This window comes from Microcaecilia unicolor, chromosome 4 (genome assembly GCF_901765095.1).
Source record: "Microcaecilia unicolor chromosome 4, aMicUni1.1, whole genome shotgun sequence".
NCBI lineage: Eukaryota > Metazoa > Chordata > Amphibia > Gymnophiona > Siphonopidae > Microcaecilia > Microcaecilia unicolor.
Window position 1 is genome coordinate 22,785,441 of NC_044034.1, and position 25,780 is coordinate 22,811,220.

The 25,780-nt window shown below is 43.7% G+C and overlaps 1 long non-coding RNA gene across 1 annotated transcript; it reads right to left on the reverse strand.

The window, feature by feature from the left end:
* Positions 1-459: 459 nt before the first annotated feature.
* On the reverse strand, positions 460-21,960 carry LOC115467836. Its single transcript, XR_003941768.1, has 3 exons — positions 21,846-21,960; positions 19,036-19,039; positions 460-476 (listed from the first exon to the last, which is right to left on the reverse strand). It is a non-coding gene; the product is annotated as an uncharacterized LOC115467836 (long non-coding RNA).
* Positions 21,961-25,780: the final 3,820 nt, after the last annotated feature.

The window sequence follows — 25,780 nt, forward strand, 5'->3', positions numbered from 1 at the left end:
ATAAAAGCTTCTCCTTTTGACCTACAAGTGCATCCACTCCGCAGCTCCTCAGTACCTTTCCGCTCTCATCTCTCCCTACACTCCTCCCCGTGAACTCCGTTCACTGGGTAAATGTCTCCTGTCGTCCCCCTTCTCCCCCACTGCTAACTCCCGGCTCCGTTCCTTCTACCTCGCTGCTCCCTATGCCTGGAATAGATTCCCTGAGCCAGTACGTCAGGCTCAGTCTCTGGCTGTCTTCAAGTCTAGGCTTAAAGCCCACCTCTTTGCTACTGCTTTCGACTCCTAACCATGACTCTCTTACTCAACACCCTCACTTATCACCCCTACCACTGCAATTTCCCCACCCCTAGCTGTCTGTTCGTCTGTCCAATTTAGATTGTAAGCTCTGTTGAGCAGGGACTGTCTTTTCATGTTCATCTGTACAGCGCTGCGTAAGTCTAGTAGCGCTATAGAAATGTTTAATAGTAGTAGTAGTACTTCTATGGATTAGTCATGCCCTCCTGTACCTGATCAATAACACTACAAAGTAGAGAAGAAAAAGTAGGCTTATTCATGATACAATATTCCACTAATGGAGCCTGTTATGATTAAGGCAGCTTTTATATTCAGCTAGTCGTACCGGTGAGCAGGAGATTTTTATTGAAATATCCAAGTACATGTGACCCTGATTTTGTAATTTATATGATCATTTTATCTGCCCAAAGGTTTGCATAGCCCCAACAATCCACCTCACCAATCCATCCAGTTATGAAAGTCCACCTTCTAAACCCACCCACCCAATCACTTCCTTCTTCTTCCCCTTAATCTCTACATATTACTAATTGTATCTGATATCCTGGAATGACAATATCATAACTAAACTATGTAAGCCACATTGAGCCTGCCAATGGGTGGGAATATTGTGGGATATCAATGTCATAAATAAATAAATAAGAAACCTTCAAAAAACTTTCAATTTTTCTGTACATTTTCTTCTGTATAATCCCCCACCTTTTATTTCATTCTTAAAAGCACTTTAACTGCCTGAACTCAAAGCTGTTTATTGTACCATACTGGCAACAGGCAATAATAGATGTAATCAGACACAATGAATTATGCTAATACTCCCCTAATCAGGGGCGGCCCGACCATTAGGCCACCTAAGGTGGGGGCCTCAGGTGGCACTCTTCAGGAACGGCACCTCCCCACTCTTCGGGGGGGCGGCATCTCCCCCTTCACAGCATTTACATTAACATGTTCCAAACACGGCAGTGGCAGCGATTCCCATATGCTGCCCTACCGCTGGCACCCGCCTCTTCCTTTTACTGCGGCCGCCTCTCTGATGTAGCTTCCTGTTTTGTCAGAGGCTCAGGTTTGGAACTGACAAGATAAATGCTGCGAACGGGCTGGAGGTAGGAAGGGGGGGGGGGCAGCATCTCAGCTCGGGATAGGGAGGCATCTCGGCATGGGGTGGGGAGCAGCATCTTGGCCTGGGGGGAGGGGGGAGTTGCATCTTATCTCTGTCTTAGGCGGCATCTTGCCTTGGGCCAGCCATGCCCCTAATCCTAAAATATTAGGATACCTAGCACCCCCAGGCACTCATAGCCACTAAGGAGATAACAGCTCAGATCTGACAGGTACCACTCACGACACTGGGTCAGGGGGCAGCACAGGAACTGATGATAAATCAGGACTCAGGAACACAGGCAGCAGGTGGTGATACCACAGATTAACGAGCCTTAATTCTGGTGGCAGGCTCAGAACCAACTGATGGCTGTTACCGAGGTTCCGACAGATAACAGCTCAGGTGCCAGCTAACTGATAACACCTTCAAGGAAGGGGTCTTTAGACTTTTCTTAGTGTCAAGTGTCTTGGATCTTGATGACCTGAAGTCCCTGTAATGACGTCCATGCTGATAACAACATAACGTTATTGTCCAAGTTCTTTTTTTGGCTCATAACCTTTTTTCAGTAGTAGCTCAAGGTGAGTTACATTCAGGTACACTAGACATTTCTTTGCCCCTGGAGGGCTCATAATCTAAGTTTGTACCTGAAGCAATGGAAGGTTAAGTGACTTGCCCAAGATCACAAGGAGTAGCAGTGGGATTTGAACTGGCCACCTCTGGATTCTAAGACTGGTACTCTAACCACTAGGCCACTCTGTAGAGTGTTTTGTTTTTAGCAGACTGGATGACTCCTCATGTACCTCGAGGCCTTTACACAGTACCAGGCCTCTGCATTAGGTCTGTTAAAAGTCAGGTTCATATTGTAGGCCGGTGTTGAATTGTATACTGCCTTAGCTTACAATTCAAATAGTGGAGGACAGCGACAGCCACTTAATCCTTAAGTATTCTCAGTGTAAACAAGTCAGGCTTTGGCTTAATCATGTCATTGAGTAAAATGATTCACTGAGGAAAATAAACTGCATTTCATGACCATGTAGTGACATGTTATCCTTTGTTTAAACATAAATCTCCAAATGAGTTTGTTGTGCTATGTTGCTCATCTGGAACCTTTATAGTAAAATTCCTTGACAAAATCAAGGACTGCTTTATGGAGCAGCTGGTACAGGAGCCGATAAGAGAAGGAAAAAATCTAGGCCTAGTCCTTAGTGGAGTGCATGATCTGGTGTGGGAGGTAATGGTGCTGGGCCACTTGATAACAATGATCATAATATGATTAGATTTTATTTATTTTATTGATTAGGATTTATTTACCGCCTTTTTGAAGGAATTCACTCAAGGCAGTGTACAGTAAGAATAGATCAAACAAAAATATTCAAGTAACAATACAAAATATGGCATGGTATTAGCTTTGAAGTAAGTATACATAGGAAATCAAATACATTAGCGTTTAACTTTAAAAAAGGAGACTATGATAACATGAGAAGAACGGTGAAAAATAAAACTGAGAAATGGCTGCGAGGGACAAAAATTTACATCAGGCATAGATGCTGTTCAAAAACACCATCCTGGAAGCCCAGGCCAAATATATTCTGCATATTAAAAAAGGAGGACGGAAGACCAAACGACAGCCGGCATGGTTAAAAAGTGAGGTGAAGGAAGCCATTAGAACTAAAAGAAAATCCTTCAGAAAATGGAAGAAGGAACTGCCTGAAAATAATAAGAAACAGCATAAGGAATGTCAAGTCAAACTCAAAGTGCTGATAAGGAAGGCTAAGAGGGACTTCGAAAAAAAGATTGCGTTGGATGCAAAAACACATATATTAAAAGCAGGAAGCCGGCAAAAGAATTGGCTGGACTGCTAGATGACCGAGGAGTAAAAGGGGCGATCAAGGAAGACAAAGCCATAGCGGAGAGATTAAATGAATTCTTTGCTTCAGTCTTCACCGAGGAAGATTTGGGTGAGATACCAGTGCCAGAAATGGTATTCGAAGCTGACGAGTTGGAAAAACTGAGTGAATTCTCTATAAACCTGGAGGATGTAATGGGGCAGTTCTACAAATTGAAGAGTAGCAAATCTCCTGGACCTGATGGTATTCATCCCAGAGTACTGATAGAACTGAAAAATGAACTTGTGGAGCTATTGTTAGTAATATGTAATTTATCCTTAAAATCGAGCGTGGTACCGGAAGATTGGAGGGTGGTCAATGTAACGCCGATTTTTTAAAACGTTCCAGAGGAGATCCGGGAAATTATAGACCGGTGAGTCTGACATCGGTGCCGGGCAAAATAGTAGAGACTATTATAAAGAACAAAATTACAGAGCATATTCAAAAGCATGGATTAATTAGACTAGGTCAACATGGATTTAGTGAAGGGAAATCTTGCCTCCATAATCTACTACATTTCTTTGAAGGGGTGAACAAACATGTGGATAAAGGTGAGCCGGTTGATATTGTGTATCTGGATTTTCAGAAGACGTTTGACAAAGTACCTCATGAAAGACTCCAGAAGAAATTGGAGAGTCATGGGATAGGAGGTAGTGTTAAATGGTCAGTATTCTCATTGGAGAAGGGTAGTTAGTGGGGTTCCCCAGGGGTCTGTGCTAGGACTGCTGCTTTTTAACATATTTATAAATGACCTAGAGATGGGAGTAACTAGTAAGGTAATTAAATTTGCTGATGACACAAAGTTATTCAAAGTCGTTAAATCCCGGGTGGATTGTGAAAAATTACAAGAGGACCTTACGAGACTGGGAGACTGAGCATCTAAATGGCAGATGACGTTTAATGTGAGCAAGTGCAAAGTGATGCATGTGGGAAAGAGGAACTCGAATTATAGCTACGTCATGCAAGGTTCCACGTTAGGAGTCACAGACCAAGAAAGGGATCTAAGTGTCATCGTTGATGGTACATTGAAACCTTCTGCTCAGTGTGTTGCTGCGGCTAAGAAAGCAAATAGAATGTTAGGTATTTTTAGGAAAGGAATGGAAAACAAAAATGAGGATGTTATAATACCTTTGTATCACTCCATGGTGCGACCGCACCTCGAATATTGTGTTCAATTCTGATCGCCGCATCTCAAAAAAGATATAGTGGAATTAGAAAAGGTGCAGAGAAGGGCACCGAAAATGATAAAGGGGATGGGATGACTTCCCTATGAGGAAAGGCTAAAGCAGCTAGGGCTCTTCAGCTTGGAGAAAAGGCGGCTGAGGGGAGATATGATAGAAGTTTATAAAATAATGAGTTGAGTAGAAAGGGTAGATGTGAAGCGTCTGTCCACGCTTTCCAAAAATACTAGGACTAAGGGGCATGGTCTTTCCCAGTATGGCAATACTTATTGTAACCTAGGGGTTAAAATAATCTTAACTGGGCTCCTCCAGAGGGAAAAGAAAAAAGAGTTCTATAGTGACATGACTCTGGAACAACAGCTGAGCAAGCTGAGACCTGGTAGCCTTGGCGACAGCTTGCTGGTCAGTTGAAAGTTGGGCAGAAACAGAGGAAGAGAGTATATGTATTTTTGAGTGTGAGACTGGCCAGAAGGAGTTGGTGCTGCGGTGAGAGAGGTTGTGTGTGGGTGAGGCTGGTGCTGATTGAGGTGGAGAAAGATATATATATATGCAGAGTTAGGATTGGGAAAGGGGTGAATACATGTGAGTGAGTGTCTAGAGAGGAGATATTAAAGGAAGAAGGGTGAAGTCTGTTGGAAAGAGTGGATGTGTGGTGCTTGGTGTCTGAGTGGAGGAATTACTAGGGAGGTAATAGGGATCTGAGAAGAGTGTTGGGTACATGAAAGTGAAAGTCTGATACTGTTCTGAAAGGGGAAATATCAGGAAAATGTGTGAATAATAGTTTGAATGAGGTGATTGAATTGGAGTGCATGTATATAGTGAATATACCCTTCCAGTTTAGGGAAGCACAAGTAATAGTATAGGCCTGGAAGTGAGATGCCTTTGGCTATTTTTATTTATGATAGTTATTATCCCCAGTATTTGAGATTCCATTTAAAAGGCATTTAGTATAGTGGTATATGATAAAGAAAGTAGGGAGAAAGGGTTTTCTTTCCTATTTTATTTAATTAAGAGTAAGGTGTAGGAGGAAGAGAGATGTGAAAGCGGTGCTGGAGGAGAGGTGATCGGGCCCCCACGCAAGAAAGTTCAAAGCTGCATCGATTCCAGAAGGAGAAGGACAGCTTAGTAAAAGTGAAATAGACTTTGAAGCAATACTTACCTGAGAGAGAGTCCGGGTAACCTAGGGAAACAAAAAGGACACAAAATATCAAATTCTTCCTAATTTCAGGGAAGAAAATAGATAAAGAAAATAAATAGCTGTTGCAACAGGTTGATGATTAAAAAGGGTAAATGTATGAAAAGGAACTTATCTGATGGTGATGCATAGAGTCCAGATTAGTCTGTCTAGAAAAGGGAGAATACAAAAAAACATTGTTATGATGTTGAAATGAATCAATTGAAATGTTGTTTAAATGTTTAGAGCTAAGTTAGATACAAAGTTTTGTTGTTTAAAAGGTATAATAATAATTATTGGACATCAATAAAATTTATATTTTGCAATTATTTGAATTGGTCTCCTTCAAATTCAGAGTCTATCCTAAATTTAGTTTTTTGTTCCTCTCCCGCCCTTTGAGAATGGGAGACGAGGTTAGTTGATTTGTACCCCCTTCCAGTTTGGGCAGAGTGTTCCTGAGGGCGAGTCACAACTACTGACAACTAACCCTCAGAGAACCTGCAGCTGACATCGCCTGCCTTACCAGGGAGGGCATGTAACAAATTTGGCATAGTCGGCAGGATAGCTCCTGAATTTGGGGTGCCACCAGGGGATATTTGGGTAATTGCATGAAATTCTGTGAACCCTGAGAGTCTGTTACAGGTGAGAAGAATCTTGTAGAGTTCATTGCCCAATTCGCAGAAGCTGTGCAATAAAATAAAAAAAAGTGTCCTGTGTTTTGTGTTCTCCTGGGGTCTTTTGTTTTTGAGGCTTACCCTTCTCTGAAGAAAAACTAAAGAACATGGAAGGTGAAGCGACAGGAGGTCGCGCCCCTCAGATTTGGACCCACACTGTCGTCATCCCTCAAGATCGGACGGTCCCGGATTTCCACGGATTTGCTAGAGATCCAGATGACATGAAAGTGGAGGATTGGATCGAAAAGATGAAATCCAGACTGAGAATCATGCGGGTTCCAGTGGAGGATCATGTAGAGGTTGTCAGAGATCACCTTAAAGGCATTGCTCTGGATACTGTAAAGTATTCTCTCCTGAGGGAATGTACAGTGGAGGAGATCTACGACCTACTCCGGCAGGTGTATGGGGACAAGGTTGCCCTGGAGTTGCGCATACAAGAATTTTACAACCAGAGGCAAGGAGAAAAAGAGTCGATCCTAGTTTTCGCCTATCGTTTGCAAGAGAAGCTGGATGCCATCATGAAGAGGGATAGACGTCGTATGGGAAATCCCAACGAAACTCTTAAAGAGCAATTTGTCATCGGTTTGAGAGATGAGAGCTTGAAGAGAGAGATTTCTAAACGTAGTGAGGACAACCCGGTGTTATCTTTCTCAGAGTTGATGCAGGCGGCCATCCGTTGGGCTGGTGAAGAGAGAGGATTGGCTCCATGGGAATCCTTCTCTAAGAGAATATTGCAGAGGAGTCGGGATGAGGCTGGAGACTTTTGTAGGCCTGAAGAGACTGCGAAAGTGATGATGCAGCAAATGACAAATATGTTTGCGCGTTTATGTGAACGACAAGAAGAGGAATGGGAATGGCAGAGGAGAGAACGGGAAAGTCTGAGATACCCCAATTTCCAGGAGAGAAGGTATTCAGGATACAATCCCAATAGGAGAGAGAGTCAAGAACCAATGGAGAGTTGATCTGCTATCGATGTCAGGAGCCTGGGCACATAGCGCGAAACTGCCAGAGTGAGAGGATGAATAGACCTTATCTGAGGGAAGGTAAAAGCGAGCCAGCAATGCCCAGTACCAGTGGAGAATATGTGAAACCGAGAAATACCTGTGAAGTGTCGGGACCGTCTGATGTTAAAACTACGGTGAGAATGCAGAGGCGTGTCAATAAAGAGGAGGAAGGTGACGAACAACATTTTGGAGAGAGGGCTATAGGCTCGAGCCCATTATTGAAGGTTAAGATTGATGGGGTGGATACCCTATGTACTGTTGATACTGGCTCCAACGTTTCGACAATACTGGCCAGTTTCTTTTACAAGAATTTCAAAAATTCTGAATGCCTGAAAGATGCAAGTAAATTGACTCTTGTGGCTGTGAATGGGATGGAATTGCCAGTCTTGGGTTACATCGACGCTGATGTCCAGTGTTTGGGACAGTTAATACCAAGGAGATATATCTTTGTTATGAGAAACAACTTCTGCAATGGACAAACTGAGAATCATTCCTTCCAGGGAATCATAGGGATGAATGTCCTCCAGCATCTAGAGGGCCTATTCAAGGATCTCTCATGCTTCACTCTGGAACCAGTGAAGATTGAGGGTATTCTGACCAAGATTTCTCAGAGGCATTCCACCAAGATCAGGGAATCTGATGGGGCGGGAAAGCTGCAGGGAAACGTGAGGAAAATCATACCTGCAAGGTCGGAAAAGATCCTGATGAGAAAGGGCCAACAGATACGGACGAGTGCAGGAGCGGTACTGGGTTTGGGTTCTAGAAGGACGAACTTACCCAAGAAGTCTATGATAGCCAATACCTGGGTTCCACTACGGCGAGGAAATGTTTCCGTCCGGAAGATCAATGTGAGAGTACAAGATGTTCTCCCAGACAGAGAGCAAATGGCGGAGATAGGTTCAGCAGAATCTGTGAGCAATGTGAATAAAGAACAAAGCAAGGTTGGAACAAAAGGCATGATAGAAGCTGTGGAAAGCAGTGAAGCCTTGTTAAATGCTACTATAAAAAAAATGAAAGAGAAAGACTTGTCTGAGGAGAGAGTGGAGGTGTCTAGAATTTGTCAAACAAAATTGCTGCCAGATAGTGAAAGAGCTGCTGAGAGCACAGAAGAGATGGGGGTGCCTTCTAAACCTGAGAGACATAAGGCTATATCAGGAAATCAAGAGACAGCTGATGACAAAATGACATCTGTGTCACGAGGTGCAGTGGCGGATAACAGCCCTTGCCTTAAAGAGGAAATGGATGAAGGGACAGTGATGAATACTGTTCTGGTGGGAAGGAATAAAACCAATAACGTGAAACCTGAAGTAACTGCAAGTGCAGAAGAGAAGGCAGGGAAAGAGAGTAAGCTGAAGCAAGAGGATGAGGTTGGAAATCTGCACCTGGCCGGGGAGATGCTAGAGTCAGCCAAAGTCATCTATGGAAAGAGGAAAATCAAAGAAGCATGGTTACTTGCTACTCAGCCTATTTGAAGCTTGGGGAGGTATGGTCGGTGTGGAATCTGAAAGCTATTCACAGGCAATCAAGAACTATGAAGCTTGTCTCTCATTGCAAAAGATACATCTAGAAGTTTGTGATAGATCCCTTGCCGAGACACCTTACCAGTTGGGGCTGGCAGGTCATTATAATAACCAGGAGGCAAGGGCGGAGCTAATCCAAGTGGGAGAGTGGGTACTGCTTCGGAGACAGAGATTTTCTGGGAGGCACAAAATACAGGACATTTGGGAGGCTAGACCTTATAGAGTTATTGCCATCTATGGGGACAACTCCAATGTCATTAAGATTGGAAATGAGGAGGATGGTGAAAAAAACAGTCCATCGTAATTCAGTAAAGAGATATATTTTGGATGGGGTGGAACCTGATATTGAACCACAGACTCGAAGGGAAGTTATTAAAAAGGATGAAGTATATGATGATAATGTTGTAACAGAAAAGAACAACTGTGGGTATATAATTTACACGGAAGCTATTTTTGCCCCTAATGTTACAGAAAATGTGGAAACAATAAGGAGTTCAGCAAGAACTAATAAGGGAATTTGTTCTCCTTACCTAGCTGAACATTTTGTTTTGGGTTAAGTGGGAAAAGTTGATACATGACATACTACCAGTGTGAAGAAATGTAACGGATTTTTGATAAAAGAATAATCAAAAGTCTGAGTTTACATGTATGTACAAGTGTTGGAAAATTACAAAATTGTTAAGTTGGAGACAATGTTTTGGCATAAATAAGAATGGTCTTAGAAGATCAAAGGTTTAGGCCTACCTTGTAAGATAGAGATCACTGATATAGCCAGTGCCATAGGAGTGAGTGATGATAGTGTGATTTAGATATGTTTGTGTGGGTTGGCTAGTCTGGGGATGGAAGGGTATCGGTTTTATGGAATGTCTGATTGGAAAAAGTATGCGGGGTGAGAAGTGAGAATGTCATTGTGCTGATTGGTAGGTGTGGGAAAGGAATATTGGGGACAATATTCATTTTTAAACTATGGGCGAATGTAACCTAGGGGTTAAAATAATCTTAACTGGGCTCCTCCAGAGTTCTATAGTGACATGACTCTGGAACAACAGCTGAGCAAGCTGAGACCTGGTTGCCTTGGCGACAGCTTGCTGGTCAGTTGAAAGTTGGGCAGAAACAGAGGAAGAGAGTATATGTATTTTTGAGTGTGAGAGTGGCCAGAAGGAGTTGGTGCTGCGGTGAGAGAGGTTGTGTGTGGGTGAGGCTGGTGCTGATTGAGGTGGAGAAAGATATATATATGCTGAGTTAGGATTGGGAAAGGGGTGAATACATGTGAGTGAGTGTCTAGAGAGGAGATATTAAAGGGAGAAGGGTGAAGTCTGTTGGAAAGAGTGGATGTGTGGTGCTTGGTGTCTGAGCGGAGGAATTACTAGGGAGGTAATAGGGATCTGAGAAGAGTGTTGGGTACATGAAAATGAAAGTCTGATACTGTTCTGAAAGGGGAAATATCAGGAAAATGTGTGAATAATAGTTTGAATGAGGTGATTGAATTGGAGTGCATGTATATAGTGAATATACCCTTCCAGTTTAGGGAAGCACAAGTAATAGTATAGGCCTGGAAGTGAGGTGCCTTTGGCTATTTTTATTTATGATAGTTATTATCCCCAGTATTTGAGATTCCATTTAAAAGGCATTTAGTATAGTGGTATATGATAAAGTAGGGGGAAAGGGTTTTCTTTCCTATTTTATTTAATTAAGAGTAAGGTGTAGGAGGAAGAGAGACGTGAAAGCAGTGCTGGAGGAGAGGTGATCGGGCCCCCACGCAAGAAAGTTCGAAGCTGCATCAATTCCAGAAGGAGAAGGACAGCTTAGTAAAAGTGAAATAGACTTTGAAGCAATACTTACCTGAGAGAGAGTCCGGGTAACCTAGGGAAACAAAAAGGACACAAAATATCAAATTCTTCCTAATTTCAGGGAAGAAAATAGATAAAGAAAATAAATAGCTGTTGCAACAGGTTGATGATTAAAAAGGGTAAATGTATGAAAAGGAACTTATCTGATGGTGATGCATAGAGTCCAGATTAGTCTGTCTAGAAAAGGGAGAATGATGATGTTGAAGTGAAGCAATTGAAATGTTGTTTAAATGTTTAGAGCTAAGTTAGATACAAAGTTTTGTTGTTTAAAAGGTATAATAATAATTATTGGACATCAATAAAATTTATATTTTGCAATTATTTGAATTGGTCTCCTTCAAATTCAGAGTCTATCCTAAATTTAGTTTTTTGTTCCTCTCCCGCCCTTTGAGGATGGGAGACAAGGTTAGTTGATTTGTACCCCCTTCCAGTTTGGGCAGAGTGTTCCTGAGGGCGAGTCACGACTACTGACAACTAACCCTCAGAGAACCTGCAGCCGACATTGCCTACCTTACCAGGGAGGGCGTGTAACATTATGTACTTATGTAAGTGTTTTGTTTTTAGTACTATTTAAAACTTGGTAAGGTTTGAGCACTAAAGATTATTTGGCTCCAGTGATACAGGAAAGAGCCTTTCATTGATTGAGTGAGAATGATAGTCATGTTTGACTCGGACACAGCTTTAGAATGTATTAAGAGAGTTTTCCTATTTTATGTCTACGGGGAGAGAATTGTGGTTGCTGTGTTAGTCTAAATGGATAAGTAGAAAGAAGGATCAGCAACCAGCTATAGGTGAGATCTTTTTATCGGGCTAACTTGATGTATCTTTGGCAAACGTGGGAGAGTTATCCTCTCTTCATCAGATAGTGAAGAAACAATGCAGTTAAAATAGTTATAGTCCCATTACCTCTCTGTCTATCCCACTCCTTTTCACTGGGATGTAAAAACATGCAGACAGCCCAAGGCTGAAAGGAATTTGTACTATTTAAAGCCAGTGTAACTGCACTGTTTCTTCACTTAACTCTCCAAACCTGACTAGGGGGCACGCAATGAAGCAACAAAGTAGTAAATTTTAAAACAAATGAGAGAAAATATTTCTTCACTCGGTGTGTAATTAAACTCTGGAATTTGTTGTGAGTGACATTGCCGAAGGGTTAGAAGGTAAAGTTTGCCTATTTGCGGATGATACTAAGATCTGTAACAGAGTGGACACCCGGGAGGGAGTGGAAAACACGAAAAAGGACCTACGGAAGCTAGAAGAATGGTCTAAGGTTTGGCAATTAAAATTCAATGCGAAGAAATGCAAAGTGATGCACTTAGGGAATAGAAATCCACGGGAGACGTATGTGTTAGGCTGGGAGAGTCTGATAGGTACAGATGGGGAGAGGGATCTTGGGGTGATAGTATCTGAAGATTTGAAGGCGACGAAACAGTGTGACAAGGCGGTGGCCGTAGCTAGAAGGTTGTTAGGCTGTATAGAGAGAGGTGTGACCAGCAGAAGAAAGGGGGTGTTGATGCCCCTGTATAAGTCGTTGGTGAGGCCCCACTTGGAGTATTGTGTTCAGTTTTGGAGGCCATATCTTGTTAAGGATGTAAAAAGAATTGAAGCGGTGCAAAGAAAAGCTACGAGGATGGTATGGGATTTGCGTTACAAGACGTATGAGGAGAGACTTGCTGAACTAAACATGTATACTCTGGAGGAAAGGAGAAACAGGGGTGATATGATACAGACGTTCAAATATTGAAAGGTATTAATCCGCAAACGAACCTTTTCCGGAGATGGGAAGATGGTAGAACGAGAGGACATGAAATGAGATTGAAGAGGGGCAGACTCAAGAAAAATGTCAGGAAGTATTTTTTCATGGAGAGAGTAGTGGATGCTTGGAATGCCCTCCCGCGGGAGGTGGTGGAAATGAAAACGGTAACAGAATTCAAACATGGCTGGGATAAGCATAAAGGAATCCTGTGCCGAAGGAATGGATCCTCAGGAGCTTAGTCAAGATCGGGAGGCGGGGCTGGTGGTTGCGAGGCGGGGATAGTGCTGTGCAGACTTATACGGTCTGTGCCAGAGCCGGTGGTGGGAAGTGGTTGGGAGGCAGGGATAGTGCTGGGCAGACTTATACGGTCTGTGCCAGAGCCGGTGGTTGGGAGGAGGGGCTGGTGGTTGGGAGGCGGGGATAGTGCTGGGCAGACTTATACGGTCTGTGCCCTGAAGAGCACAGGTACAAATCAAAGTAGGGTATACACAAAAAGCAGCAAATATGAGTTATCTTGTTGGGCAGACTGGATGGACCGTGCAGGTCTTTTTCTGCCATCAACTACTATGTTACTAAGTTGCCAGAGAATGTCGTAAAAGCAGTTAGCTTAGCGGGGTTTAAAAACGTTTAGATGGCTTCCTAAAGGAAAAGTCCAATAGACAATTATTAAAATGGACTTGGGGAAAATCCACTGCTTATTTCTGGGATAAGCAGCATAAAATATACCGTTTTGGGATCTTGCCAGGTACTTGTGACCTGGATTGGCCACTGTTGGAAACAGGATGCTGGGCTTGACGGACCTTCGGTTTGTCCCAGTATGGCAACATTTATGTACATATGTACTTATGATACATTAAGTTAGGTCAATAAAAAGGAGGTTACACATATCTATGGAGAAAATGTTTAGGTGGTAATTCTGAAAGTGGCTCCTAAATTCAGGCCATACCAAAAAAAGTCAGGAAACAAACCCTTATATATGGACCAAGACAACAGAAAACAAGAGTAGGGAGTGGAACAAAAGACCTCCAGCAGCCAAATAAGCGTAAAATAAAGCTTTATTTAAAAAAAAAAAAAAAGCACCACCACATACAAAGGTTGGAGAGTTTTTGAACTTTGAGATAAGTATTTTAGACTCTCCATTATTGAGAATTGTTTTGTTTTATTTATTAGTTTAGAGTCTTTTTCTTTTGCTTTTTTGGGGACACTGTATTTGATTTTGGGATGGTTTAATTAATTTCACCGTTATATACACATGGAATAGGTGACTCGAGGATGTATCTAGGCATCAAATGCTAAAGCATGAAACAAAATTGCTCAGAATCCTTGCTCTCCTAGTAAGCTTTAGAAGCTGGAAACGTCATAGCTTAGATAACTGAGAGTCACCTTTTTCCTCCCAAAATTATTATTTGTTTTCATCCCTTTTGTTTGAGTGGTTGGGGATATTTTCTCTTTTGTCATCTACTATAATAAAACTCACCCTCAACGTTCTGAGGACACTGACGTCAGTGAAGCCAAGCCACTGACTTCAGTTCCTTCAGGTTCGAAGGTTCGTGGTGGTGAAGCCACCGGGCCCCGCCCTCGCGTCAAACGTCATGACATCGAGGGCGGAGCAAACGTTGAGGGTGAGTTTTATTACTGTACCTGTGCTCCGCCCTTGTGTCAAAACGCGATGACGTCGAGGGCGGCCCAGGAAAATCGCCACTGTTCTCCGTATGTCAGTCACACCCCCCCCCCCCCCCCACCAAAAACAGCTAGCGCCCGTTTCATTGCTCTGAGAAACGGGCCTTCTTTCCTAGTATTTACGTATTCCCCTATTGTGGTTTTGTTTCTTCAGTTCCTACCTAGACAGTCTAAAAAAGCAATCCTAAAATCTAGCAGTTTGATTTATTTTTATGCTTGCTTTAACTAAAATTCTAGTTTCATTAATGACCTGATTTTCTAACTCCTATTACTTTCTTACCTATCTATGGGGTCCTTTTACTAAGCCGCGGTAAAAAGTGGCTTGCGATAGTGTAGGTGCGGGTTTTGGCTGCGTGCAGAAATATTTTTCAGCACATAAATCTAAAATGCCTGTTTAAAAATTTTGCCGAAAATGGATGTGCGGCAAAATCAAAATGGCCTCGCGTACATTTTGGGTGTCTGACCTTACTGCCAGCCATAGACCTAACGGTAAGGAATCTGTGCGGTAAGGACCTACACACATCAGATGCCACTTGGTGCGCGTCTGCTACTCGCATCCGAAATTAAAAAAATATTTTCCGGATGCGCGTAGCGGACTTGAACCAAAAATGAAATTACCGCAAGAGGCACGCAGCAGTCAGGCGGTAAGTTCATTTTGGCATGCGTTGGGCGCGTGTGCAGCCTAACACAGCTTAGTAAAAGGAGCCCTATCCACCTTATAATTGAAAGAGAAAAACGCCTAAATTTCGACCCAAATCGGGAGATAGATGTTTATCTCACAAAAACGAATAAATCGGTATAATGGAAAGCCGATTTTGGACGTTTTCAACTGCACTCCATCGCGGAAGCATACAAAGTTGATGGGGGCGTATGACTTCATGAATAAGTTTTATATCTTCCGTGGTACTGTTCTTCACCCCTAGACCATCTGGATCTCAATTATTTAGTGGGGTTATTTACTGGTTATTACCCTAAATATGAATGACTTATGGTTTCCTTCTTTCTTAGAGGTATAATGTCAACAGTATACTCTCCTGCTTATAATCGAACGAGAAAAACGCCCAAGTTCCGACCTAAATCGGGAGATGGACGTTTATCTCACAAAAACGAATAACGCGGTATAATCGAAAGCCGAACTTGGACGTTTTCAACTGCACTCCATCGTGGAAGCGTACAAAGTTGACGGGGGCATGTCGGAGGCGTGGTGAAGGCGGGACTGGGGCATGGTTATCACCCGAACAGAGATGGGCGCCTTTCGCCGATAATGGAAAAAAAGTATGCATTTGTAGCTAGAATTTAGGGCACTTTTCCTGGACCCTGTTTTTTCACGAATAAGGCCCCAAAAGTGCCCTAAATGACCAGATTACCCCCAGAGGGAATCGGGGATGACCTCCCCTGACTCCCCCAGTGGTCACTAACCCCCTCCCACCACAAAACATGATGTTTCACAACTTTTTATTTTCACCCTCAAATGTCATACCCACCTCCCTGGCAGCAGTATGCAGGTCCCTGGAGCAGTTGTTAGGGGGTGCAGTGGACTTCAGGCAGGTGGACCCAGGCCCATCCCCCCCTACCTGTTACAATTGTGCTGCTTAATGCTTAGTCGTCCAACCCCCCCCCCCCAAACCCACTGTACCCACATGTAGGTGCCCCCCTTCACCCCTTAGGGCTATAGTAATGGTGTAGACTTGTGGGCAGTGGGTTTTGAGGGGGATTTGGGGGGCTCAACACACAAGGGAAGGGTGCTATGCACCTGGGAGCTCTTTTACCTTTTTTTTTGTTTTTGTAAAAGTGCCCCCTAGGGTGCCCGGTTGGTGTCCTGGCATGTGAGAGGGACCAGTACACTACGAATCCTGGCCCCTCCCACGAACAAATGCCTTGGATTTATTCGTTTTTGAGCTGGGCGCTTTCATTTTCCATTATCGCTGAAAAACAAAAACGCCCAGCTCACAAATTGTCGAATAAAACATGGACGTCTATTTTTTTTCAAAATACGGTTCGGTCCGCCCCTTCACGGACCCGTTCTCGGAGATAAATGCCCATGGAGATAGACGTTTTCGTTCAATTATGCCCCTCCACATGTTCCATCTTTGCTTATACCCTACGCTGTCTATTTAAATGTTCTATTACGTATTGTGTTGACATTGTAAGTACTGTACTATGCCATACTTTGTATTGCTATTTGAATATTTTTACTGCTGCAATTGCCTATTGCTCATGTTTGATCTATTCTTACTGTACACTGCCTTGAGTGAATTCCTTCAAAAAGGCAGTAAAATAAATCCTAATTAATAGATAAATGTTGCATTCATTTGCTATTTCCTATTCCTGGTTTGCTTCGCTGCTGCTGCCACCTAGTGGAATACTGTGTTCCATGAAAATTTCACCAAAGAGCTTGATGTCTTCATGACAGATTATACACATCCACTATTAATGCAGAGACATAGGGAATGTAGGGTGACTTGCTGCCCTGCCATTGGAAAAACCGTCACCTAATTTGGATTCAGAACCAAAATCTTCCACTCTGTGCTGCTACACAGATATTTTATTTTAGTTACATTTGTACCCTTCGCTTTCCCACTCATGGCAGGCTCAATGCAGCTTACATGGGGCAATGGAGGGTTAAGTGACTTGCCCAGAGTCACAAGGAGCTGCCTGTGCCTGAAGTGGGAATCCAACTCAGTTCCTCAGGACCAAAGTCCACCACCCTAACCACTAGGCCACTCCTCCACTGTTGCTACTATTTGAGATTCTACATGGAATGTTGCTATTCCACTAGCAACATTCCATGTAGAAGTCGGCCCTTGCAGATCACCAATGTGGCCGTGCAGGCTTCTGCTTCTGTGAGTCTGATGTCAGACTCACAGAAACAGAAGCCTGTGCAGCCTTCTACATGGAATGTTGCTAGTGGATTAGCATTCCATGTAGAATCTCCAATAGTATCTATTTTATTTTTGTTACATTTGTACCCTGCGCTTTCCCACTCATGGCAGGCTCAATGCGGCTTACATGGGGCAATGGAGGGTTAAGTGACTTGCCCAGAGTCACAAGAAGCTGCCTGTGCCTGAAGTGGGAATTGAACTCAGTTCCTCAGTTCCCCAGGACCAAAGTCCACCAACCTAACCACTAGGCCACTCCTCCACTCAAAAAATTGAAAGATGTGCTAGCGTTTTTAACATGCGCTAAAAATTAGCGTGTGCTAACACTAGAGACACCCATAGGAATATATGGGTGTCTCTAGCATTAGCATGTTCTAAAAACACTAGCATGCCTACAGCATGGCTTAGTAAACAGGGCTCTGAATCAATGTTTTCAGATATGTCTGTTTTTCTCTTATAATCTTCTACAAAAGGAGTCTGATATACTTGGAGAAAAGGCGGCTGAGGGGAGATATGATAGAGGTCTATAAAATAATGAGTGGAGTTGAACGGGTAGATGTGAACAAAAATGAACTTTATTGCATACTCGACATAGATCTGTGTTTCGGTCACAGGCCTGCCTCAGGAGTCTTTAGTGTTCTCTATTTTATTTATTTATTTATTACATTTGTATCCCACATTTTCCCGCATAGCAGTAGGCTCAATGGGGCTTACAGGTTCCGGAAAGGAGAGTACCAACTCCGGGAATATATACAGAGTGGAAAATAGAGTGACAGTAGGTGCAAGGGAGCTTAAGAAGAAGAGGCAAAGAGGGACGTTGAAAAAAAGATTGCGTTGGAGGCAAAAATGCATAGTAAAAATGTTTTTTAGGTATATTAAAAGCAGGAAGCCGGCAAAAGATGTTTCCGGGATAGCCATGTATGTATCAAATCCTGGCTCCATAAGAATCCTAAATTTAAAGCTTGAACTCTGATGTAGAGTCCTGGGGGGGGGGGGGGGGGGATCTTAAAGAAGACCTTTGTGCTTTGAGATAAAAAAAAACAGTGCTGAGCGTAGCTTATATGTGCAGAGAGACCGCTTTCCAAGGCACACAGTATTTTAACGGATTTCACACACTGCGATGCTGATTTACCTAAACCATATTGACCCCTGAAGAAGGCTTGTCGCCGAAACACGGCCTGTGTAGGGTCTTTTGGGTCAGTTTATTTTGGCGAATAAACGTTTTGCACCCTCTTACTCCTTGTTTGTGATGGGCATTTGGAATTTTCTCAACATTAGTGCATGGCTATGACTTTGGAAATTGGACCCTTTTCTGGCTGTGGTAGAAGTGGCCTTTGCATGCGGGAAAGACCTGTGTAAGGACACGCTAAGGCCACTTTCTACCACAGCTTTGTAAAAGGATCCCTACGTGCTATCAGGTTTTGCAGTTCCTATGGGATAACAGACAAATGTACTACTACTACTACTTATCATTTCTATAGCGCTACTAGACGTACGCAGCGCTGTACACTTGAACATGAAGAGACAGTCGCTGCTCGACAGAGCTTACAATCTAATCAAGACAGACAAACAGGACAAATAAGGGATAAGGACAAAGAGTAGCAAGATTCCGGAATCCCAATGTAGCAAGATTCCGGAATCCCAAAGACTACTACTACCTATAATTTCTATAGAGCTACTAGACGTACGCAGCACTGTACACTTGAACAGGAAGAGACAGTCCCTGCTCGACAGAGCTTGCAATCTAATTAGGACAGACAAAAAGGACAAATAAGAGATAAGGGAATATTAAAGTGAGGATGATAAAATAAGGGTTCTGAAGAAGTGAATAAGGGTTAGGAGTTAAAAGCAGCACCAAAAAGGAGCGATACAAAGGCATTATAACATCCTCATTTTTGGTTTCCGTTCCTTTCCTAATAATACCTAACATTCTATTTGCTTTCTCAGCCGCAGCAGCACACGGAGCAGAAGGTTTCAGCGTATCATCAACGACGACACCTAGGTTCCTTTCTTGGTCCGTGACTCCTAACGTGGAACCTTGCATGACGTAGCTATAATTTGAGTTCCTCTTTCCCACATGCATCACTTAACACTTGCTCACATTAAACGTCATCTGCCATTTAGACGCCCAGTCACCCAGTCTCGTAAGGTCCTCTTGTAATTTTTCACAATCCTCCCACGATTTAACGACTTTGAATAACTTTGTGTCATCAGCAAATTTAATTACCTCACTAGTTACTCCCATCTCTAGGTCATTTATAAATATGTTAAAAAGCAGCGGTCCCAGCACAGACCCCTGAGGAACCCCACTAACTACCCTTCTCCACTGAGAATATTGACCATTTAACCCTAATCTCTGTTTTCTATCTTTTAACCAGTTTTTAATCCACAATAGAACACTACCTCCTATCCCATGACTCTCCAATTTCCTCTGGAGTCTTTCATGAGGTACTTTGTCAAACGTCTTCTGAAAATCCAGATACACAATATCAACCGGCTCACCTTTATCCACATGTTTGTTCACCCCTTCAAAGAAATGTAGTAGATTGGTGAGGCAAGATTTCCCTTCACTAGATCCATGTTGACTTTGTCAATAACTCCTTTCATCCTCTCCAATCTCCCTGCTCCCTTAACTATTGTCTATGTTTTTTTCTTCTTACATTTTCCTTTTGCCCTATTGGTACTTTATGTTTTCTGTTTATATTTTCCCTGTTATATTAAATTGTAAACCACTTAGATATCTTGCAATGATTTTTCCAGATAGGAAAATAAATTGAATTTGAACTTGCTAATGCAGCAGGTAAGTCCTGTATAAAACAGCTAACATAGATCAGCACATAAACCCCTTTGTATGTGTATTCTGATATTCTGAATCAGTTTGTTTTAATTTCTTACTAGTAAAAAAGGCCCGTTTCTGACACAAATGAAACGGGTGCTAGCAAGGTTTTCCTCGGAGTGTGTATGTTTGAGAGAGTATGTGTGAGATTGACTGTGTGTGAGATTGACTGACTGTGTGAGAGAGAGAGAGAGAGAGAGAGTGAATGTGCGTGTGTGTGTGTGTGAGAGAGAGAGAGAGAGAGAGAGAGTGAGTCTTGGTGCGAGTGTGTCTGTGAGAGAGAGAGTGTGTGTGTGAGAATGAGAGTGTGTGCAAGTGTGTATGTGAGACACAATGTGAGAGTGTGTTTCACACAGATACAGTGTGTGCGAAAGAGTGTGTGTAAGACACAGACTCTCTGTGAGACTGAGTGTATGAGAGCAAGAGAGTGTGTGAGTGACTGTGTGACATATAGAGAGTGAATGTGATACAGTGTGAGACATAGAGTGTATGAGAGACAGTGTGTGAGAGTGAGAGAAAGACATTGACTGTGAGAGAGAGAGAGAGAGAGAGAGAGAGAGAGAGAGAGAGAGAGTGTGTGTGTGACAGAGATACCTCCCCCCTCTCTGGTGTCAGGCCCCCCCCTCTCTCTCTCTCTGGTGTCTGAGTGTTACTGTGAAGGACGCTGAACTCTGGCTGTGCTTCAAGGAACTGACCAATCATATTTAATAGAATGCACCTCCAACATTCTGAAGCCGAGAAACCTCGTGTGGTTGGTCACTTCTGCTTGTGACAAACCCGGAAGTACTTGATGTCAATTCAGGAGTTGGATACAGAGAGCAGGAATGCCTCAGCCATGCAGACAGCTTCAGAATGTTGGAGGTGCATTTTATTATATAGGATAGGCGAACAGGTTATTAAAGTTCTGTTCCCAGACCATCAGATGCCTTTGTGATGTCACTAAGTATTCTGCAAGCTGCCCTGCTATTGGTCAGTCGAACTGTTCCCAGCATCTAAGCTGAACAGGCCTCCTCCAACTGCATTGCTGCCAGTAGGGGCTGGTGTTTCAATACTATGTTTTTAAACGCTAGAGAGAGGCAGGTTACCTGGAGTCTGGCAGAGCTTGCCTTTCCCTCACTATTGAAAATGTGATAGGGAAACAGCACCCCCCACTGGCAGGCCTGTAGGTGGAGGACTCCCGCACAGCTTAGAGGCAACGGTGGTCAGTAGTCTGTGACAAAGAGGGAAACTGGGCGTCACAGTTCCTTGTGGCCTAGTGGCTAGTGTGGTGGACTTTGGTCCTGGGGAACTGGGTTTGATTCCCTGCGCAGGCAGCTCCTTGTGACTCTGGGCAAGTCACTTAACCCTCCATTGCCCCTGGTACAAAATAAGTATCTGAATGTATGTAAACTGCTTTGAATGTAGTTGCAAAAACCTCAGAAAGGTGGTATATCAAGTCCTATTTCCCTATTTGAGATTCTGCATGGAATGTTGAAACTATTTGTAGATTCTAGATGGAATGTTGCTACTATTGAGATTCTACATGGAATGTTAATGTTGCTATTCCACTAGCAGCATTCCATGTAGAAGCCTGCCCTTGCAGATCAGCAACGCCGCCACACAGGCTTCTGTTTCTGTGAGTCTGACGTCCTGCACGTATGTCAGACTCACAGAAACAGAAGCCTGTGCGGCCGTGTTGCTGATCTGCAAGGGCAGGCTTCTACATGGAATGTTGCTAGCGGAGGAGTAGCCTAGTGGTTAGTGCAGTGGACTTTGATCCTGAGGAACTGCGTTCGATTCCCACTCCAGCTCCTTGTGACTCCGGGCAAGTCACCTAACCCTCCATTGCCCCTGGTACAAATAAGTACCTGTATATAATATGTAAACCGCATTGAGCCTGCTATGAGTGGGAAAGCGCGGGGTACAAATGTAACAAAAAAAATATTACAAGAATTGATTACTGTACATTGCAGCTTCTCATGCTATTTACATTATTTTACAGAGACAGGTAGAGTAGCTAATTCAAAAAACAATGATTCTACTAATACAAATGCGTTGAACTGCACAGATCTGAGAATTCGTATTATGATTTTTTGCAGTAACAACAGTCTGATGTCTACAGCACAGGCAGTGCACTGGCAAGTGACTTGAAACTGGACCCCCCCCCCCCCCCCCCCCCCGACTAACCAGCAAAGAGTTTCACAGGCAGTGAGCAATATTGTGTTGGTCAGTCACAGCACAATTGCTGCATTAGTTGCTGTAAGCTAATTCAGTGTTGCAGAAGGGAATATCCTCATTCCATGGCAATTTGTACTGTTATATTCAAGGACCGGTGAGTTGGCAATCCTTTGGCATATCCGTGCAGTACAGTACAGCCCAGATAACAGTAGTGCAGAGCTCTGATTTGTTTCATGGTGCTGTCAGTAACATAACTCCTCACAGACCTCATGGTACACTGAGAAACAAGAGCCAAGTGGTAACGGACCACAAATTATATTTTAAAAGAGCGGAGGAGTAGCCTCATGGTTATAGCAGCAGCCTAAGAAACAGGGAAGGCAGGCTTCAAAATCTCGCTTTTCCCTCTTTACCCTCTGTTCTCTCGGCCCTCATGATCAAAAGCAAACTCTGGCGCTAGAGGCTGTTAACGCCATACTAGCGCCAGAGTTTGCAGCCGACCCATGATCAGAGCCCTCGAGCGCCTGAAACAGCGCACTCGAGGGCTCTCAGCGCAAGTAGCATGCAAATGCATGCTAAACAGGGCTTCTAGCGCAATTAGCTTGCAAATGCATGCTAATTGGCACTTAACGCATTCATCCCCAATGATCAGCGACCAGCGCGCCAAAGATTGGGTCACTGGCCGCAGCAAAATCAACGCCAGCTCCGAGCTGGCGTTAGATTTTGCGGATCATTGGGGAGGAATGGTGAGCCCTGTCTAGCATGCAGTTGCATGCTGGCAGGCCCCCCTTCCCACCCCAAGGCAAACGCGAACGGGGGCTGGAGGTCCGGTGGGTCTCCAGCCCCCGAAACCCCCAGAAATCGTTGCTCCATCGGGGGGGGGGGGGGGCTAGAGGTCCGGTGGACCTCCAGCCCACTCCAAATCCTCCCCCCAGCATTCTCCTTAAATTCCCTGGTGGTCTGTGGTGTCGTGACACCCCCTGGCCCCATCCCGGCCCCCTCCCAGCCCCCCTACCTTGTGTTGGAGGAGGGACGCAGCCTGCCTGCCTCCCTCCTCTTCCTGTCAGTCGAAGGCCAAAATGGCGGCGCCCAGCACCGCCCACTGCATCCTGGGATGCACTGGGCGGGGCTACAAACCATGTAAGGTCCCTCCTCCAACAGAAAGGTAGGGGGGGCCAGGAGGGGGCCGGGACGGGGCCAGGGGGGTGTCACCACACCACGGACCACCAGGGAATTTAAAACCCCCCGTCGATGGAGCAACAATTACTGGGGGTTTCGGGGGCTGGAGACCCACCGATCCTCCAGCCCCCACCCCCCATCGCTGGGTGGGAGGGTGGGAGAGGGTTTGGCTGGCGGCCACAACGTTTTCTGGGGGTTTGGGGGGGCCTCGTTGTTCGGGCCTTGGGCCAGGCTGTTTGACAGGTTTGGGCTTTTGACAAGCTCGGGCGCAATTCTCCCGCACTTCAACATGATAAAGATAATAGCGCTGCTTAGATTTGCATGCATTATCTTTGATCATCGATGCAGAAAAGCCCTGCGCTGTCCAGGCGCTATTTTTAGGGCACTGTTTGGAACAGCGCGGGGCTTTTGATCATGAGGGCCTCAGGTACCAAATTAGATTGGAAGCCTTATGGGGATAGGGAAATAGCTGCTGTACCTGTACTTAGCTCTCTGTGAGCTAAATACAAATAAATGAGGTTCTTTCAGAAAAAAACTGAGAGGATGATTGATTGATGCCTTTTGTTATCCGCATTAGATCTGATTTGTAATTTGCAGAATGTAAGTTTTATTTATATTTGTAACACTGATTGTAGAGTGCTCTGTTTAGAAGAAGAAAAAAATCTTCCCCAGCCACATATTTTAAAATCCAACTTGTTTGTCTTTATTTATTTATTGCATTTGTATCCCACATTTTCCCACCTTTTTGCGGGCTCAGTGTGGCTTACAAATAGGATATGAATAATAGGAATACATTTGTTACAATTTGGTTATGGATTACATTGTGCAAAGATATACGAGACATTCAAATATCAAATTAGGAATATGACAATGGGACATCAACATAGAAATAATTGGAAGGGGACAATGGGAAGCTAAAGGGTAGTGTTAGACAAAGACATATGGTGTCCATAGTTCCGTGGATAAGTGTATGATAGACTGGGGTGCGGGATGAGGGATCAAAGTGGATGTATATTGCATTGATGAATAGTGAGTATGGACTCTATGTGAGTTGGCTCTTTCCGTAAGTTTGTTCAAACAGGTGAGTCTTTAGTAGTTTACGTAAGGAAGCTTGATCGTCAATCGTTCTCAGGTTGCGCGGTAGTGTATTCCAAGCCTGCGTGCTCTTGTGGGAAAAGGTTGACGCGTGCAGCGTCTTGTATTTCATGCCTTTGCAAGTGGGGAAGTGGAGGTTTAGGTGTGTTCGGGATGATCTTTTAGCGTTTCAGTTATAATGAGCTGAAACTATAGCAGTCACTGAGGTTGATGTTTCTGAGAGAAATTTCCCCGGCAAACAGCTTTAGAGGCTAATGCAGAAAACACCATGAGTTACTTGGGACACAGCTTTTACTAAAGCCCTTGGCTTGAGCTATCAGCAGCAGGACACATAGGAATAAAACGAGCCCTGCTGCAGATAAGTGGAGCTAAGCTTTAGTAAAAGACCTCCACTAGTTCTCATGTTTTTGTTTTGTTTGTTACATTTGTACCCCGCGCTTTAGCATGGGAAACAGTGTTTGTGAAGTACATCTCTTTTGAAAGTAGAAACACTTTACACAGGGTTTCCTGAGTAAAAAACTTATTTAAATGAAGAGGTAATGAACTGCTGAGATGCAAAAATCATGCAAAGCAACTCGTTAACTGTTACTGCATAACAATGTGTCAAATTGCTTTTGCAGGTGGAATTATGCAATAAGAAGAAAAAAAAACCCTCCCTGCCTCATTTGCATGTGTAGAAAAATAGCACACACATTTTGCAATACTGCTCATTAAAAAGTGTGATTTGGAATATGAGGCTCAGTGTAATGTTTGTTTGTTTTTCCTACGGCATCTCTTAGGGAGGAAGGCATCTGAGTGCAGTCTGGAGTAGGAGAGTGTTTTTCTGAGGTTAATATATCACAATTGCTCTTCCTGTGGCTTTGCTTCCCCTTGGTTTTGTGTGGTGAGATTTATGGGTTCATAGAATCTCATCTGCCCTGATGGTAAAAAAAAATTTTAATTCTTAAAATAACAAGAAAGCAGAAGGAAGCAGACAGATGTGCTAGGCAGAACTGGGCATTGTGAGTTGCTGCTGACACATTTATATCTATTATCAGACATAACGTTTTGCCTTGGAGAACGTTTTCTCCTTTGTAATTTTAAGAGCTGGTGTCTGAAGAATTCTCTACCTCTTTCTTACAGGGTGAGGCTTAGGATGTGATATCCCCGGGGAAACAGTGTGGAGTGGAGGAGTAGCCCAATGATCAGTGCAGCAGGCTTTGAGCCTACTGACCTGGGTTCAATTCCCATTACAGCTCCCTGTGACCCCAAGCAAACCACCCAACCCTCCATTGACCCAGGCTCAGAAACTTAGATTGTGAGCCCTCTAGGGGCAGAGAAAGTACCAGCATATAAAGCATACAGCATTGCAGACATCCAGTAGCACTATTGAAATGATTATTAGTGGTTAGGGTGATGGACTTTGGTCCTCGGGAACTGAGTTTGATTCCCACTTCAGGCACAGGCAGCTCCTTAACCCTCCATTGCCCCATGTAAGCCGCATTGAGCCTGTCATGAGTGGGAAAGTGCGGGGTACAAATGTAACAAA